The following is a 17,008-nucleotide window of genomic DNA, read 5'->3' as shown; positions in this document are numbered from 1 at the left end:
TTTGAATAGTTCACTTAGCACTCATTGCATCGGGTGATGCTCACAGGGGTGAAGAAGTGGGATTGAAACTAGTGAAATGTGGAGAACGAATCACATAGCATCAATCATCACTTCCGGGGCTTGCACCCGGTAACCAGGATTTCCCAGGAGGTCACCCATCCCAGAACTCCTCTGGCTCAAGCGCACTTAACTGTGGAGTTTTTCCCCACAATCAAGCCCACTTAGCTTGCTACCCCATTTGCAAAACCTTAGCAAGTATTGTGCCTCATGAACCATTCAAGTAGAGATACCTTGTCTCTTTTTGAATTAAAGTATGGGGGTTTTACGCAGTGCATTATATTAGATATCATTTTGGGATTCAACTGCGTTAAGTAAGATCATTCACGTATGACCATTTCCATGAGAGGTAGTCGTAACTGACTAATTTCTCATGATTTTTGAATAGTTCACTTAGCACTCATTGCATCGGGTGATGCTCACAGGGGTGAAGAAGTGGGATTGAAACTAGTGAAATGTGGAGAACGAATCACATAGCATCAATCATCACTTCCGGGGCTTGCACCCGGTAACCAGGATTTCCCAGGAGGTCACCCATCCCAGAACTCCTCTGGCTCAAGCGCGCTTAACTGTGGAGTTTTCCCCCACAATCAAGCCCACTTAGCTTACTACCCCATTTGCAAAACCTTAGCAAGTATTGTGCCTCATGAACCATTCAAGTAGAGATCCCTTGTCTCTTTTTGAATTAAAGTATGGGGGTTTTACGCAGTGCATTATATTAGATATCATTTTGGGATTCAACTAAGTTAAGTAAGATCATTCACGTATGACCATTTCCATGAGAGGTAGTCGTAACTGACTAATTTCTCATGATTTTTGAATAGTTCACTTAGCACTCATTGCATCGGGTGATGCTCACAGGGGTGAAGAAGTGGGATTGAAACTAGTGAAATGTGGAGAACGAATCACATAGCATCAATCATCACTTCCGGGGCTTGCACCCGGTAACCAGGATTTCCTAGGAGGTCACCCTTGGGTTTCCATTTGGCAGAGATCCATCCTTGAAAAGCTTTTTCAGTCGGCCAAAATCCAATAAATTTTCCAATCAGTGCATGGTCCTTCATATAGTGTATTTTCCTATTGATTCTATGGTTGGGAAGAACTATCTTGTGCCTTTCAGCTGCTATGGGTTTGCATGTCTTTGAAGTAACCTTGGGCATTTCCTGTTGCCCTATTTTTCCTTCTTGTACTTCACTGCTCTTGTCTGACTGATTGGTGGAAGCATTTGTCGTTTCTTGCAGTGGGGACTCTCTTTTGTCCGCATCTTCTTGTTCTGGCCCAGAGGGCGTAGTCTGTTGCCGCATAGGAGACTCTCGATTAGAAGGAGGGGAGGTATTTGAAGCCCCCCTAGGGGAAATCCATTGCCACACTAATTAAGCCAAGGAACTGCTGTCGCGATGAGGTGGGCGGATGGCAGGGGGAGGCAGAGAATAAACAGTCTGCGTCGTTGCAGAGTCTCAAAGAAACCCTAGTTGCAGAGCGCCCGCAGTCTTCAAATGATTTAACCTTGTTATTATTTATTAATAGTAATACTAGTTTAAAATAAAGTTATAATTTTATTTTATTTTTAACAGCATAAGGTGTATCATGTAGTATGCGTTTTGATGTTTATTATGGATAGATGCCTTGGGATAAGCTATGTAAAGACTTGAAGAGATGATGACTCCTCTCAAGTTGAGGGTTGATCTAATTAGTGTATACAAGAATGTTGTCACCAAGCTTAAGACCACTAAGTGTTGTTCTAAAGAAATTAAATGCACTATTGGCATTAAGCAATGATGTCCACTTCCCCCTACCCTTTTCCGTAGTTATATTGATAAGATATAAGAGTGTTTGGAAGCTGCGAGATACAATGGACCGAAGCTCGCTAGTATGGTCATCGCTCTTCACCTTTACACTGACAAGACTAAAGTCATGATGATTAAATCCAAAAATATCAACCACGATAATTTCATCTATGATAACAATCAGTTGGAAAAGGTTTCTTCATAAAAATATTTAGGTATTGATATTCATCATCATCTTGAATGGAATTATAGCATTGAGAAAAGGATTATTGGAGGCTAGAAATATTATTACGAGCTTGAAAACAAGTGTAATTCAAATGATATTTGGGTTTTGAGTGAAAAAAAGTTCCTCTTTGAGACCCTCATTAGCCATGTTGCTTTATATGGATGTGATGTTTGGGGTTGTAGCATATCTAGAGAATTGTGGAGCACGATCGAGTTGACCCAAAAGAAATTTATAACCTACAACCTCAATATTAAAGGAAACACTCCCTATCCTATCCTCTTTATTGAAGATAACATTCCCCCCATCGAAAGCATGACTATGTTTAGGTATCTACTGTATAATAACAAACTTTAAAACATGGAACCTAAGAGGTTCCCTAAAATTTCTTCCAACTCTAGTCAAAACCCCCTCCTTTGAATCAAGTGGCAATGACGCAAGGGTGCCCACACTTGGCTCGATCATTGGGGGATAAAGGAGGACATTACCTTAGAAAAAACAAACATATTAAAAATACTGTTACTTTTGAATTTAAGGATAAGTTGTGGTATGATACATAGATAGAAGGGAAAAGGAAGTTGAGGTATTATAAGGAGGTGATCAACCCCACTCTTGCTAACAATAATTATGTTTCTATCTGAACCACTGCTAAAAATAAAAATGAACATTACTAAGATAATAACTAATTCTCATGAGATTCGAAGTGAAACCAAACGTTGGTATATTTGCAAAACACCTTGGGATGAAAGTATTTGTCACTTTTGTGATATTAAGAGGTTTAAACATGGAAAGTACTTCCTCTTGGATTTTCCAGTTCTTACTCACGTACACAAGAGGATTTACAACTAAATCAAAGAGGAAGTAAATCTTTTGTCCTGTTGTAAAAGCCATACTTATCGTACACAAGTAAGTTAACAAAGTAATTTTTTTGCAGGTTACAGATTTTGTTTGCAGGCTGAAGGACATGGCTTAAATGAAGTTCTGAGCTTGAGTACAAATTCTCCATTCCACAACAAACATAAAAAAAAATAAGAACAAATGGACATTTAATGTAGGGTTGGTAAATACGTATGTTCAAACATCTATTCTGATACTAATATATGTACTCTGCAACATAAAAAATCATTTTTTGTACAACCGCCCATTCTGTGTCTTAATATTTTGACTATGTCATGAATTAATATATTGAAAATGAATATTTTGAAAAACATGTACGTAAAAAGTCTTTTTCTAAGTGGCATATGTAAGTCTGAGAGGTTAGGGTGAGAAAATTATGGAGCTAATTTTGGAGGGCATGTGAAAACAAATAGTTATTGGGCTTTATAGTTTGTTACTTCGTAACTCCTGGTGAAGTGTAAATCGTAGTAAGAACTTTTATTTTACTTGGTGAAGGAGCCGAAACTTCCATATGAATATATTTAATATATTTGAAAATATAATATAAAGTATAGTTTGTTGCAATATGTTTGTAGAAATTTCATGTTTGGTTTTTACCACACAACCACTCTATTTTACTATGTTTTGTTGTGTGTAAATTTGCTTAATTTTAGCTCCATTTTACTTGCACACATCAATTGTGATTTAAGCTTCGCAGATGAAGTGTTGAGAAATACTCCTCTGCCCTAAATCCTTCACGTGGTATCAGAGTAGCTGGAATTTTATTAGTGTAAGAACAAGTGTTTTTATTGGGCGTTAAACATTGTTTCGAAGGCGTAATTTTTTTGGAGCGTATTTACGAGAAAGGAGAATTTTTTTTTTATAGTTTAAAATGGAAACATGAAGCACAAGATTGAATAATCCTCAAATACCTTAATTAAATGTGAAAATATATGACTATTGGGTTATAACAATGAAGGCTTTGTTTTCTTCCCAAGATATTTGTGATTTGGTAGAGAATGGGTTCCAAGAACCAGTAGATGCAACATCATACAATGCTTTGACACAAGAAGAAAAGGATTTGTTGAAGGACAATAGGAAGGATTCAAAATCCATCTTCTACATTTTGAAAGCAGTTCATGAAAGTATTTTCCCAAGGATTGCAGCAGCAAAAAAGTATAAAAAAGCATGGTATACCCTCCAAATAGCCTACGAAGGCATGGAAAAAGTGAAGACAACAAAGCTACAAATTCTAAGGAGAGACGTTGAGACAATTTGTATGAAAGAGTATGAGAATGTAGAATCATTTTTTACACAAGTAATTGTACTAGTTACTCGAATCAGGTGCCATGGTGAGACACTTGAGGAAAGGAGAATGGTTGAGGAAATTTTGAGAAGTCTACCAGCAAGATTTGATGCCATTGTTGTGGCTATAGAAGAGACAAATGATAACTCACAATTTTTAGTGGATGAGCTTCATGCATTACTGATTTCTCATGAACATAGACTAAATAGAGCAACAAATTCCTCATTCGAGCATGCCTTCAAGACACAAGTTTCATTTGGTCAAGGTAGAGGCAGAGGAAGATCAAATGCTAAAAGAAGAGGAAGAAGCCCACACAAAGGTGGAAGAGGTGGCTCTTAAAACTCAAGTGGAAGGGGCAACAATCAAAATCCAACTCAAGGCCCAAGCCAGAATCAAGAACAAGGTCAGAGGTATGATGAATATCAAGTTCAATGTCATTATTGTAAGAGGTATGGTCATTATGCAAATTAATGCAGAAAGAAGCAACATGACATAAGTAAAAAACCAAGTGCAAATTTCACAAAAGAAAATAAAAACCAAGATAGCATGTTTTTAGCATGTAATTTATGATAAGCACTAGTATTGCAGCAAGAATGATGCAACTCCTGGGCTACCAACTTTACTTTATCAACGCGGGGTTCGTACAAACTTGGAGGTGACAATGTTGTACACAAGTAAAAGTGATGGTTCTGCCTGTTTTCACTGTTCAGCTGGCGAGAGACCACTGGGTTTTCAAGCCAGAATTCTATGGAGTCAGAAGAAGCTTCATTTCTTGATGGAAGAAAGGTAAATCTACTCTAAGAGAGAGATACTCTACTACAATAATGGAGAAGACCAAAATTCAAGCTAAATCACACCATTTCCTAATTAACTGATAAGAAACTATGCTTTGCAGAAATGCTAAATCAACATGAACCAAATGCTACTATCTAAGTTATAGAAGTAAGAAGCATCAAACATCACTAATGTGCAAGTAAAGATACTGAAGTAAATATGTTTTTGTATTTTTGTCTTTTCATGCAAAATCAAGTATGTAAACGAATCTCTTCTGGTGATGTGGAAGGTGAATTAAGGATGTTTGAGGATGGTTGGAAGGGTTATGAGATGGGTGGATGGTGTGGGAGACCCTTGGGAGAATTTTGGTGACTTCCTAGAGGTTTCCCCTCAATTCGGCCTCAAAACCGACCATTTCAGGGAAACCTACAGGATTCCCTGTAAACCTACAAGATACAACCGATAGAAAAATGTGACATGTTGGAGGTGATGGAAGGCTTAGGAAAGGTTTTTGATGGGTGTAATGGAGTAGGAGAAGGTCTATGATCACTCAGAATTCAACAACAAATATAGGATATGGTTGGATTCGCTCAATGTGCTTGGAAGAATTTCTATGAAAAATGATGAAAAATAGTGAAGGTGATGGTGAAAACAAGGGATGGCTAAGGTGGATGGAGTGGAAGGTGGCTGCTGGTTATGAAGTATTAGGCTCCTCCTGAAGCACATGCTCTGCATAAAACATGTATATCTTCCAAAAAGCTATGTAAATAAGAAACATTCTCATAAACTAGAAAAGCAAAATTAATGAAATAACTGCCTACATTATGCATGAGGAAATTTGTTGAAATGAATGAAAGCATGGATGAGATATACTGAAAAAGTGAGGATGAAAAATATTACAATGGATTCCTGCCTTACAAAACTGACCAAATACTAATTTAAAGACAACAAACTCCAAAGCTCATAAAAGAAATAAAAATTTGTGTTTTTCGGGCTGCTTAAGGGTCCCTTCCTCAAGTCATGATCCCAGAGGGAGGAAGTGAGGCCGAGACACCTGCTGACAACATTTTGGTGCTCCTTTGATCCCTCCTAACTTGCTACTGAAGTAAGGGAAAAATGGAAGCAAACTAATAAACAACCAATTCAATCTACACTACTTGTAATGGGAATGCATCTAAAAGCAAATTAACAATGAAGCCATGAAACTATACTAAACATACATATACAAGAAAGAGGAGCCTTGGATGCTAGGGTTGGTACCTAACCCAAGAGCTTCATCCCTCTGAGTTAACTCAGTGCTGGCTCAAAACAAAACTCATTCTTATTACCAAAACATAAAATTACATCAATAAAACTTTCACAAGTATCGAGCTCGAAAATAGCTTAGAGTTTTACAAAAAAAATCTAAATCCTAATGAGGCTCTAAGCCTCTCTAATTATACAATTGAAGTCCCCAATGAATTCCTTAAAATCAGGGAGGCTCGGCTTGTGAACTCGAGATAAACTAGCTCTTTGGCTCTTACTTGCTCGGCTGCCTTCTAATCCTCATGGCTTGGTTGCTTACACTCTGAGCTGGTGTGATGGATGGAGGAATATTTGAATGGGGGATAAGTAAATGAGTAGGATTTACCTCCTACAATCCCTCTCCCTTGTCCCATTTGAGTTTTAACCTTAGTATTTGCAAAAATTTCTTGATTTTCTCCTTCAAACTTGCATTCAATGCATATTAGTCCACAAGGCATAATATCCAACTCTAACTCATCTCATAAACAAAATATAATCAAAAACATGTAATAAGTTGTTAGAAAAGTTGGTTTGACTAAGCTAGGAGGTGAATTAAAATTTAAGGCCCATATAATTACCCAATGATGAGGCTCATCAATGTACTACAGGGAAAATAAAGGGATGTATGGTTTCTAGATTCATGGTGCAACAAGCAAATGACAAGGAACATAGAAATGTTTTCCAATATAGATGAAAGTGCGAAATCTGAAGTGACATCAGGGACTCATAGTAAATTCTCTGTCATGGGAAAATGAAGAGTCAATATTCTAACAAAGAAGGGGGAGAAGAAGTACATTTCATATGTTTATTTTTTCCTGGTTTGAAGCATAACCTCATAAGCACTATACAACTCATGCAAAAGGGATACAATGTATTTTTCAAAGATGATGAGTGCACAATTTTGGATAAGTCTCCAAGTAGACAGTTGAATGCAAAAGTTTAAATGAAAAGCAATAGAATTTTTTCTCTAAATATAAAATCAGAGTTGAAGGAATAAGGTGTTGTTGATGGTGCTGCACCCACAAAAATGTAAGGGGATATCGCCTATAAGAAGTCCCAATTAGACCTCAGACCATTTGGTGTAGGAGTCCCAGCAGTGGGTCGTACTGTAATGCCTTGACGGTGATTTCACACAGAGACAAGTAGGATAACTCTATCGGTAGCAAGAGTGTGATAACTGCGGTGAGCCAAGGAAGGTACATCAGAGGTTTTAACACACGGGGGTTGAGATGAGTGCACCCCTTGGAAACCTGTGATAGAACATAGTTAAGAAGGGAACACACGAGCAAAGATGCATCACAACATGGATGGCGAGTTAGTAAGAAATACAAAGTGATGGTTAAACGGATATCACATTTTAGAAAGATTCATACATACACACAAAAATAGCTATACATGCATGCGTAAGAAAACCAATACAGTATCATTTAGAGTAAACCATATAGCATAGAATACAATACAACATATGCATGAAACGTGTTGGCTCTTGTTGTATTAAGAAGTGTAAGTTCCAGCCATACAATACATCCATGTCCAAACACTAGTTTCGATAGTGGAATGTTACAGCCACAATTACCTGCTCCTCCAAAGGTATGTACTAGCTCTGTGTAGTAGAGAAGCCAAGGCTCGTTACAATACTATCCAAGCTCTCTCTAAGTTAGTCTTATTAGAAGCTTGGCTGACCAAAAGCCCTTACAATGAGTTGTGAGGTTCTATTTATAGCAAAGTGTGGGGTGACCCTTGACATTCCCCTTTGTGACAGTTCATCTACCCTCATGACTCTTCATCTACTCTATGGTTGTTATGTCCAACTATCGACATTTGAACTTCCACTTGAAAAGACGTTGCATTACAATACACATGTGCCCATGTGAGACAAAATGGCTTGAGAAAGCCATGCAAGACATCACTGACACTTGGTCTGTTGTGGTGAGACCAACTCCTTGACATGCTTGTGATGGTGAAGGTGGTGAGTTGATGCCAAGCTTGGTCATCCGTGATGGTGTGTATGCGCTTCATGGTGACATCTTGCTGAAGCAGACTCTTGCCTGCATTGCATCTGGGTGCATTGGTGTGGCTCCTCCATCCAACTCGTTTGCTAACATGCACATGGTCTTCTTGGGTGCAGTCGAACCGGAAACACACTGATGCATAGTGTCCATGTTGATCTTCCAGTGTGTGTTGGTGGTCATGCGCATCAATTGTCAACTACATGTTCAACTCCAGTTGGACTTGCTTCTTGTCTTTGCCTCGGTGAGTGTGCTGAATGGGTGGGATCGCATGCATGCACACGATGACATGCATGCTTCTGAATTCCCTTGCATGCAATAAACAACACTGCTCACCATGTTTGCTCCATGCCAACTACTGGGATGGATATTTAACTTGTATGGGTGAAGGTTCATCCTTGAGTGAATGTTGCACCCACTGTTGTACATGTTCTTGCTTCTACTCATTCTCTTCTCTATGCAACTCTTGTTCTTCCTTGAGTTGATAGCTGAGCGCATGCAAATCCTTCTCTATTCCGTTCTTTGCCTTCACGTGATCTTCATGTCGCGCTGTCACCTCATAGCTTGAGTCACCAATGTTGCTTTCACCACAAGTGGATCTGCTTGAGCTTGCAATTTTTTTCCGCCTCTGTGTTCTCAACAACCTTCCTCTTGCATTTGTTGCATCCGGTATGCTTCCTTCAGCTGCTGTTCATGATGTTGCTCGCTGCGATGCTGCTGCTGTCATATCTTGATGTCCTTGTCTGCAAACAACTTGATGTCTTCATGGGTAGGCAATTCCATAGACACTTGATCGAATGCATCCCCAAGTGTGCTCTAAACGGTGTCTTCGACTCTGCTCTATTGGAAACCATTTTACCTGTGTTGCTGAGAGGCATATGAACACCTGTAATACTTGGAGACATGACAACACTCATGGCAAGAAATCTGTTAGTCGAAAACCAAAATGAATTTGAGAATTGAATTGCAACATACCTGTGTGACTGATCATGAAGGTTGCGCAATTTTCCCCAAGAGGTCAAGAGACTAACTGCCAAGACTATGCAAGGCACAGCTTGGGCTGTTGGGAGGCTGCCTGACTGCTAGAACTATGCAATGCATAGTCTAGTCTAGCTGTTGACTGCTAGAATTTCGCAATGCACAATTTCAGCTTGCAATGGTTGCAGGCTTAATGACTGCATTGCGCAAGTCTCTAGGCCAACAATCACTGCCCCTTAGAATTGCACAATGCAAGACTGGCAGACAATCATAGGGCAGAAATATGTATTTCCTAAGAATAAGATAGAGCTTTCCACTTCAATATTGCGCAATGTTGTCTTGGTCAGGCAGAGTCCTAGCCAAGGCTGCCCAAACTCGTCGACGGGTAACTAAAAGTGAATGTTAATGTGAATGCATGGCTATACTGAGTGTAACAATAAGTGAATGATCATTCATGCAAACGGTGAATGAAAGATTCAGAAAATGGAACAACATGCATGTGGGTGAGGCGACTAGTCAAATTAGCAACTATTCATGAAAAACAGTTTCATGCATGCGACAACAGTGAGATGTTAACGAAAATTGAAATGGTGCTAGTACAAGATAGTATGTATCAAAACAATAGCAAGCACTCACCGAAATCAAGCAGACAACATTCATACGAAGCGAAACATAAAAATCACCAAAAATGAATCACAAGACATTGAAAGTGGGCTCTCCCCAAAACAACTGAATTGAATGTGTCGACGGCTCCTAGATGCGATGTGGGATGTCAAAGATGCAAGGTTGATGTTAGGAATTATCTTTGCAATGTCCGGTTCATGAGTTTTGATAAAATCGAAGATGTGACGCGCATGCCACAAATCTAGGAAGAGAGGCACTTGGTCTGAGTTTTCCGTGATGATCCTTGCATGCAACCTCCAGCTGCTAAAAGTAGATCCCTGAATCAAGGGATTCCTTTGCATGCTGCCTTGGGAGAAGCATCCCATGCATGCAAATAGGTTTTGCTCGGTCCCGGAGGGAACCGGTAAACTCAACTACTGGGAGAAAATGTACATTTCTAGAAGGGAGAAGGGCTGGCTAACGAGAGGATTTGCACAATTTCTGGGCAGAGCAGCTGACTCCTGCCCATGATTACGGAATTCTTAGGCTGAGCATCCCTGTTGGAAAGAATTACACAATTTTCGGGATGAAGCCTACTTGGAAGAATTGTGCAATTCTGGAGCCCAGTAGGCTACCAGACAAAATTTTGAAAATCTTGGAGGGAAGGCTAGTTGCCCTCTAGAATTGCGCAAATTTTTGAGGGAGCTACTCAGCCTACAACTGGATCAAGTCTGGGAGAACAACCTGTGAGGGGAGTGCAACAAGTTCTAATGGGCAGGCTGTCTTTCTGTAAGAAAATTACTGAAGCTTGTGTACTTGACGAAGAAAGACATGCTGCTGTGAAAGGTTGGTAGGGAGGCTCCAAAATGAAGCTAAGGCAAAATTTTGGAGGGTGGTTGTAGCCGCTAGAACACTTGGTGACACACTGGTAGAACTCTAGCTCTCTGAATGGACCCTGTTCATGAAAAGAAAGTCTAACACCTCTAGAAGTATTGTTCAGTTCTCAGTTTGTCTTGGTTTCCACACTTGCTTGATCGTATGATGTAGCATCTGCCAAGCTCTTGTTCAATTGACACACATTCCAATCCAAGTCAACACAGTTGTTTCGATTTGGGGTTGAGGGGTATATTGGTGCACAAGCAGTATAGTCGTCAGAGTCTTAGTTTCATCCCTGGTGTTGCTCTGTTGCCAGCAGGCCTGGATAGTACCCCGACAGAGTCACATAGGAACAAAAGCATGGCTCCGTTGCCAGCGAGCCTAGTTAGTACCCCGATGGAGTTACTTGCATCACTTCTCTACGTAGGAAGCATTTCTCTTCTTTCGCCTTATTTACTTTCATTTTTTCAAACTTTTTTCACTTTTTCGTTTTTTTCATTTTTCATATTCGTAACTGTGCATAACACTTATTCATTTCAGAGGCGGAAGAGGGATCCTGACTTATTGAGATCAGAAGAGGTTGTTCCTCTATAGAAGTAGTTTATGTATATCTCTGACGTGCTTCTTAAGGTTTCCCCACTCACCTTACTCTATTTGACTGAGCTGACAAGGGTTAACCCAAAAACAACCGACTAGAGTGGGTGATACTAGTTAGTGTGCAAGTGTTGTGTTTTCACAAAGGTTCACTTCGAACAATACGTATTTTCCATTGATGTATCATGGACTAAAGATAACAAGTTATTACATAAGAGAGTGGACAACAGGTAACCAATGCTGATAGTTGTACAAGTCCTCTCATACTTTACCCAGCTTGTTTCACGAGTCATACATGTTTTCATGCAAAACTAACTTACGAATGAAACAAGAAAAAAACAAACAACAAAGCAAAGCAGAATTAGAAGCAAAAGCGAAAGCAAAGTGAGTAAGAAAACAAGAAAGAATACAAACAAAAAAACAAAGAATGTAAGCAAACAAACATGCAAGAAAACAGACAAAAAGAAAACACTACTCCTACTCCTAAGGTAATGGTGCATGGGCCTGATCATGTGAAGTGATATTTCCAATGCAACTGCTGACACATCGGTTGACCCATGTTGGTGAAGGCTTGGTCCGCGAGAAACCCAGTTGTACAAACTAGCAAGCGTGAAAGATATAACAATGAAGACGGACACATTTTGAGCTTACAACCGACCACAGAACAAAGATGAGTGAAATCACATGACATGCATTCTGTGAAGCTGCCATGGTGCTGTGCTACACTGCATGCAGATGTTGAGTATATGCATTCTCTTGATTGTGACATGCAAACAAATGTGAAAAAGATATAGCACTTACGTTGTGCATGTGTGCTTGCTGTGTAAGATTCCTCCAACGCATGAGTGATGGGATCGTGTAAATCGAGTGGAGGAAGTGAAATCTGGGTGTTTAGTTGATCTTCAATGTAAAGAAGAGAGTGATGAGGAGCCTTGAGTGTTTCAACAATTTCCTGATCAGAAGTGAAACCAACCTCAGGACAATGAGGGCCTGATATAACGATCAGCTCGGGCTAAAGTGCCTTGACAGTCTGGGGGTTTCGACTTCCTTGACAGATAGATCATCGTAGAACAGTGTCTTAGATAGATTAACAATGATTGAATCAACATCGTCATCAGATGAAGAAGTAGAGAGATCATGACAACCAAGATCAGGAAATTCAGGATGTTTGTCAACATCCTCATGATTTGATGAATCAGGTAGAGGGGTAGATGAGAAGCAAAGATTTTCACCCTCTGTGTTTTCAGAAATGACAGATGATAGATGGGATGAATTTTTGGAGGAAGATGTGTCCTCACCGCACTGTGATGACAAATTGACATCTGTCTTGTCCTGTGAATGATCGAAAGTAGAAACATCTGGAAAGGGGTTTTCACAGGGGAAATCACTAGTGGTAGAATCACAAGGAATGTCAGGATGAAGTAGATGAGGTGTGGCTGGAAGGGATTCATCCTTCACCACGGGTTCTTCTTTAGACTCCCGCACAAACTCATCATGAATGATGGCGTAAGTTGGCTGCATAACACCAACTCTGTCGATAACTTGATCCTCGTTCACAGCATGTGAGGATTCCTAAACGGGAGAAAACAAGCCATTACAATCTGGAGGATCAAAAGAACACGGGGATGGGGGTTGAGGGAATGAATCCACATGACAACTAACATGCTTGCAAGCCAAGTATGCGTAGATATCAAGAGCAGGTGGGGTGGCAGGATGTGACAGTTCAGCAGAGGTGTGTGCATGTTCTCCCACATCACTCTATGGTGCTAGAGCTGTTTGTTAAGGTGAAGTTGGAAAATCACTTGTGACAGCAACTGTGCCTACCTATGATTATGCAGCTCCATCACCGAAGTGTTATGAGAGGGGTTCGGATATGTGAAAAATATACTCAAATCTTCCATCGAGAAATTCCCAATCAATATCATCTTTAGGGAATCGGTATGCAAGATTACAAAATCATGTGTAAAACTTTTCAACAGATTCATCGGGTGCTTTTCGTAATTCCAAAATTTCTTTGTTGATTGCTTTATAGTTAAAGTGATTGAAATCACGATCTATCTCTGCGAGCAGATGAGCAAGAGAATGAATAGATTTTTCATGCAGTGTGGCACACCAATGCATTGGGTGCCCTCGAAGCGTGTAGACAAACAACACACAACTAAAGTATTCTTTAAAGAATCCATGTCTTTCGCATGAACCTACAATGCCGACCACGTGCCTAACCAAGGCTACATGGCCTCCACCATCATATATTTTATGAGGCAAGTTATCTGAGAGCTTTTCCGAGATAATGAAATCATTTCCATAAGTCATACATTTCGGAAGAGAAACTAGGTAGTTAGTCATGATAGATATGTAGAGATTCAAAATAGATGTGAGGACTCAGCTTGTCATCTGGCCCTTCTTTTAGCGCCAAAATGTTGACGGTGCTAGACCCACCAACATGTAAGGGGATCTCCATGGTAAGAAGTCCCAATTAGACCTCAGACCGTTTGGTGTAGGAGTCCCAGCAGTGGGTTGTACAGTAATGCCTTGATCGCGATTTCGCATAAAGGAAAGTAGGATAAGTCTGTCGGTAGCAAGGGTGTGACAACTACAGTGAGCCAAGGAAGGTCCATGAGATGTTCTAACAAATAGGGGTTGAGATGAGGGCGCCCCTTGGAAACTTTTGATACCACGTAGTTAAGAAGGGAACATACGAGTGAAGATGCATCACAACATGGAAGGCAAGTTAGCAAGCAATCCGAAGTGATGGTTAAACCAACAACACATTTAAGAAAGATTCATACATACATACACAGATAGTTATACATGCATGCGTAAGAAAACCAATACATATATCATTTAGAGTAAACAAGATAGCATAGAATACAATACAACATATGCATGAAACGTGTTGACTCTTGTTATATTAATAAGTATAAGTTCCAGCCATACAATACATCCATGTCCAACCACTAGTTACGATAGCAGAACATTATAGCCAGAACCGCTTGCTCCTACAAAGAGATGTACTAGCTCTGTGCAGTGGAGAAGCCAAGGCTTGTTACAATACTCTCCAAGCTCTCTCTAAGATAGTCCTATCGGAAGCTTAGCTGACCAAAAGCCTTTACAATGAGTTATGAGGTTCTATTTATAGCAAAGGGTGGGGTGACCCTTGGCATTCCCCTTTGTGACAGTTCATCTACCCTCATGACCCTTCATCTACTCTATGGTTATTACATCCAACTCTCGACACTTGAACTTCCACTTGACAAGATGTTACATTACAATGCACATGTGAGACAAAATGGGTTGAGCAAGCCATGCAAGACATCACTAACACTAGGTCTGTTGTGGTGAGACCAACTCTTTGACATGCTTGTGATGCTGAAGGTGGTGAGCTGATGCCAGGCTTGGTCATCTATGATGGTGTGTATGCACTCCATGGTGACATCTTGCTGAAGCGGACTCTTACCTCCATTGCATCTGGGTGCATTGGTGTGGCTCCTCCATCCAAATCGTCTACTAACATGTGCATGGTCTTCTTGGGTGCGGCCAAATCGGCAACAAATTTATGCATAGTGTCCGTGTTGATCTTCCAATGTGTGCTGGTGGTCATGCGCATCAACTGTCAACTACATGTTCAGCTCCAGTTGGACTTGCTTCTTGTCTTTGCCTCGGTCAGTGTACTGAATGGGTGGGATTGCATGTGTGTGCATGATGACTTGCATGCTGCTAAATTCCCTTGAATGTGATCAATGACACTGCTCACCATGTCTACTCGATTCTAGCTACTGTGATCGATCTTTAACTTTTACGGATGCAGTTTCATCCATGAGTGCATGTTCCACCCACTGCTGTACCTGTTCTTGCTGCAATTCATTCTCTTGTCTATGAAGCTCCTGTTCTTCCTTGAGTTGCTTCTTGAGCATATGCAACTCCTTCTATGTTCCGTTATCTAACTTCGCGTGATCTTCATGTCACATCGTCACCTCATAGCCTGAGTCTCCAAATTTTCTTTCAACAAAAGTGGATCTTTTTTAGATTGAAACTTTGTTCCACCTCTGTGTTGTCAACAACCTTCCTTATGCATTCGTTGCATCTGGTATGCTGCCTTCAGCTGCTATTCATGATGTTGTTCGCTGTGGTGTTGTTTCCATCATATCTTGATATCCTTGTCTACGAACAACTTGATGTATTCGTGGGTAGGCAAGTCAATAGACACTTGATCGACTGCATCCCCAAGTGTGCTATGAACGTTGTCTTCGACTCTGCTCTCTTGGAAACCATTGCACCTATGTTGCTGAGAGGTAGATGAACACCTGTAATACCTGGAGACATGGCAACACTCATGGCAAGCAATTTGTCAGTCGAAAAACAAAATGAACTTGAGAACTGACTTGCAACATACCTATGTGACTGATCATGAACGTTGTGCAATTTTCACCGGGAGGTCAGGAGACTGATGGCCAAGACTGTGCAAGGCACAGTCTGGGCTGCTGGAACTGTGGAATGCACAGTCTAGTCTGGCTACTGACTGCTGGAATTATGGAATGCACAATATCAGCTGGTAATGGTTGTAATTTTAGGGACTGCATTGCGCAATTTTCTGGGCCAACAGTCACTGTCCCTCAGAATTGTGCAATGCAAGACTTGAGGATAGTCACTGGGTAGGAATCCACATTTCCTGAGAGGAAGACAAAGCTTTCCCCCTCAAGATTGCGTAATGTTGTCTTGGTGAGGGAGATTCTGGGCCAAGGCTGCTTAGACTTGCTGACGGGCAACTAAAAGTGAATGTGAATGTGAATGCATGGCGATACTGAGTGTAAGCATAAGTCAATGGTCATGCATGCAAACGGTGAATGACATATTTAGAAAATGGAACAACATGCATGTGGGTGAGGCGAGTCGCTGAATCGACGACTGTTCTTGATATCCTTGTCTACGAACAACTTGATGTCTTCATGGGTAGGCAAGTCCATAGACATTTGATCGAATGCATCCCCAAGTGTGCTCTGAACGGTGTCTTCGACTCTTCTCTCTTGGAAACCATTGTACCTGTGCTATTGAGAGGCAGATGAACACCTGTGATACTTGGAGACATGGCAACACTCATGGAAAGCAATCTATCAGTTGAAAAGAAAAATGAACTTGAGAACTGACTTGCAACATACCTGTGTGACTGATCATGAAGGTTGCACAATTTTAGCCGGGAGGTTAGGAGACTGATGGACAAGACTGCGCAAGGTATAGACTAGGTTGTTGGGAGGTTGACTCACTACTAGAACTGCACAATGCAAAGTCTAGTCTAGCTATTAACTGCTGGAATTGCGGAATGTGCAATCTTAGTTGGTAATGGTTGTAGGCTTAGTGACTGCATTATGCAATTTTCTGGGCCAGCAGTCACTGTCCCTCAGAATTGTGTAATGCAAGACTGGAGGACAGTCACTGGGCAGTAATGCACATTTCCTGAGAGGAATACAAAGCTTTCCCCCTCAAGATTGCGTAATGTTGTCTTGGTGAGGGAGAGTCTAGGCCAAGGTTGCCCAGACTCGCCAACGGGCAAATAAAACCGAATGTGAATGCGAATGCATGGCAATACTGAGTGTAAGCATAAGTGAATGGTCATGCATGTAAACAGTGAATGACAAATTCAAAA

Source organism: Pinus tabuliformis, chromosome 3_1 (genome assembly GCF_031772625.1).
Source record: "Pinus tabuliformis cultivar Carrire ecotype Pingquan chromosome 3_1, CPIR1, whole genome shotgun sequence".
In the NCBI taxonomy this organism is placed as follows: Eukaryota; Viridiplantae; Streptophyta; class Pinopsida; order Pinales; family Pinaceae; genus Pinus; species Pinus tabuliformis.
This window is presented reverse-complemented; position numbering follows the sequence as displayed.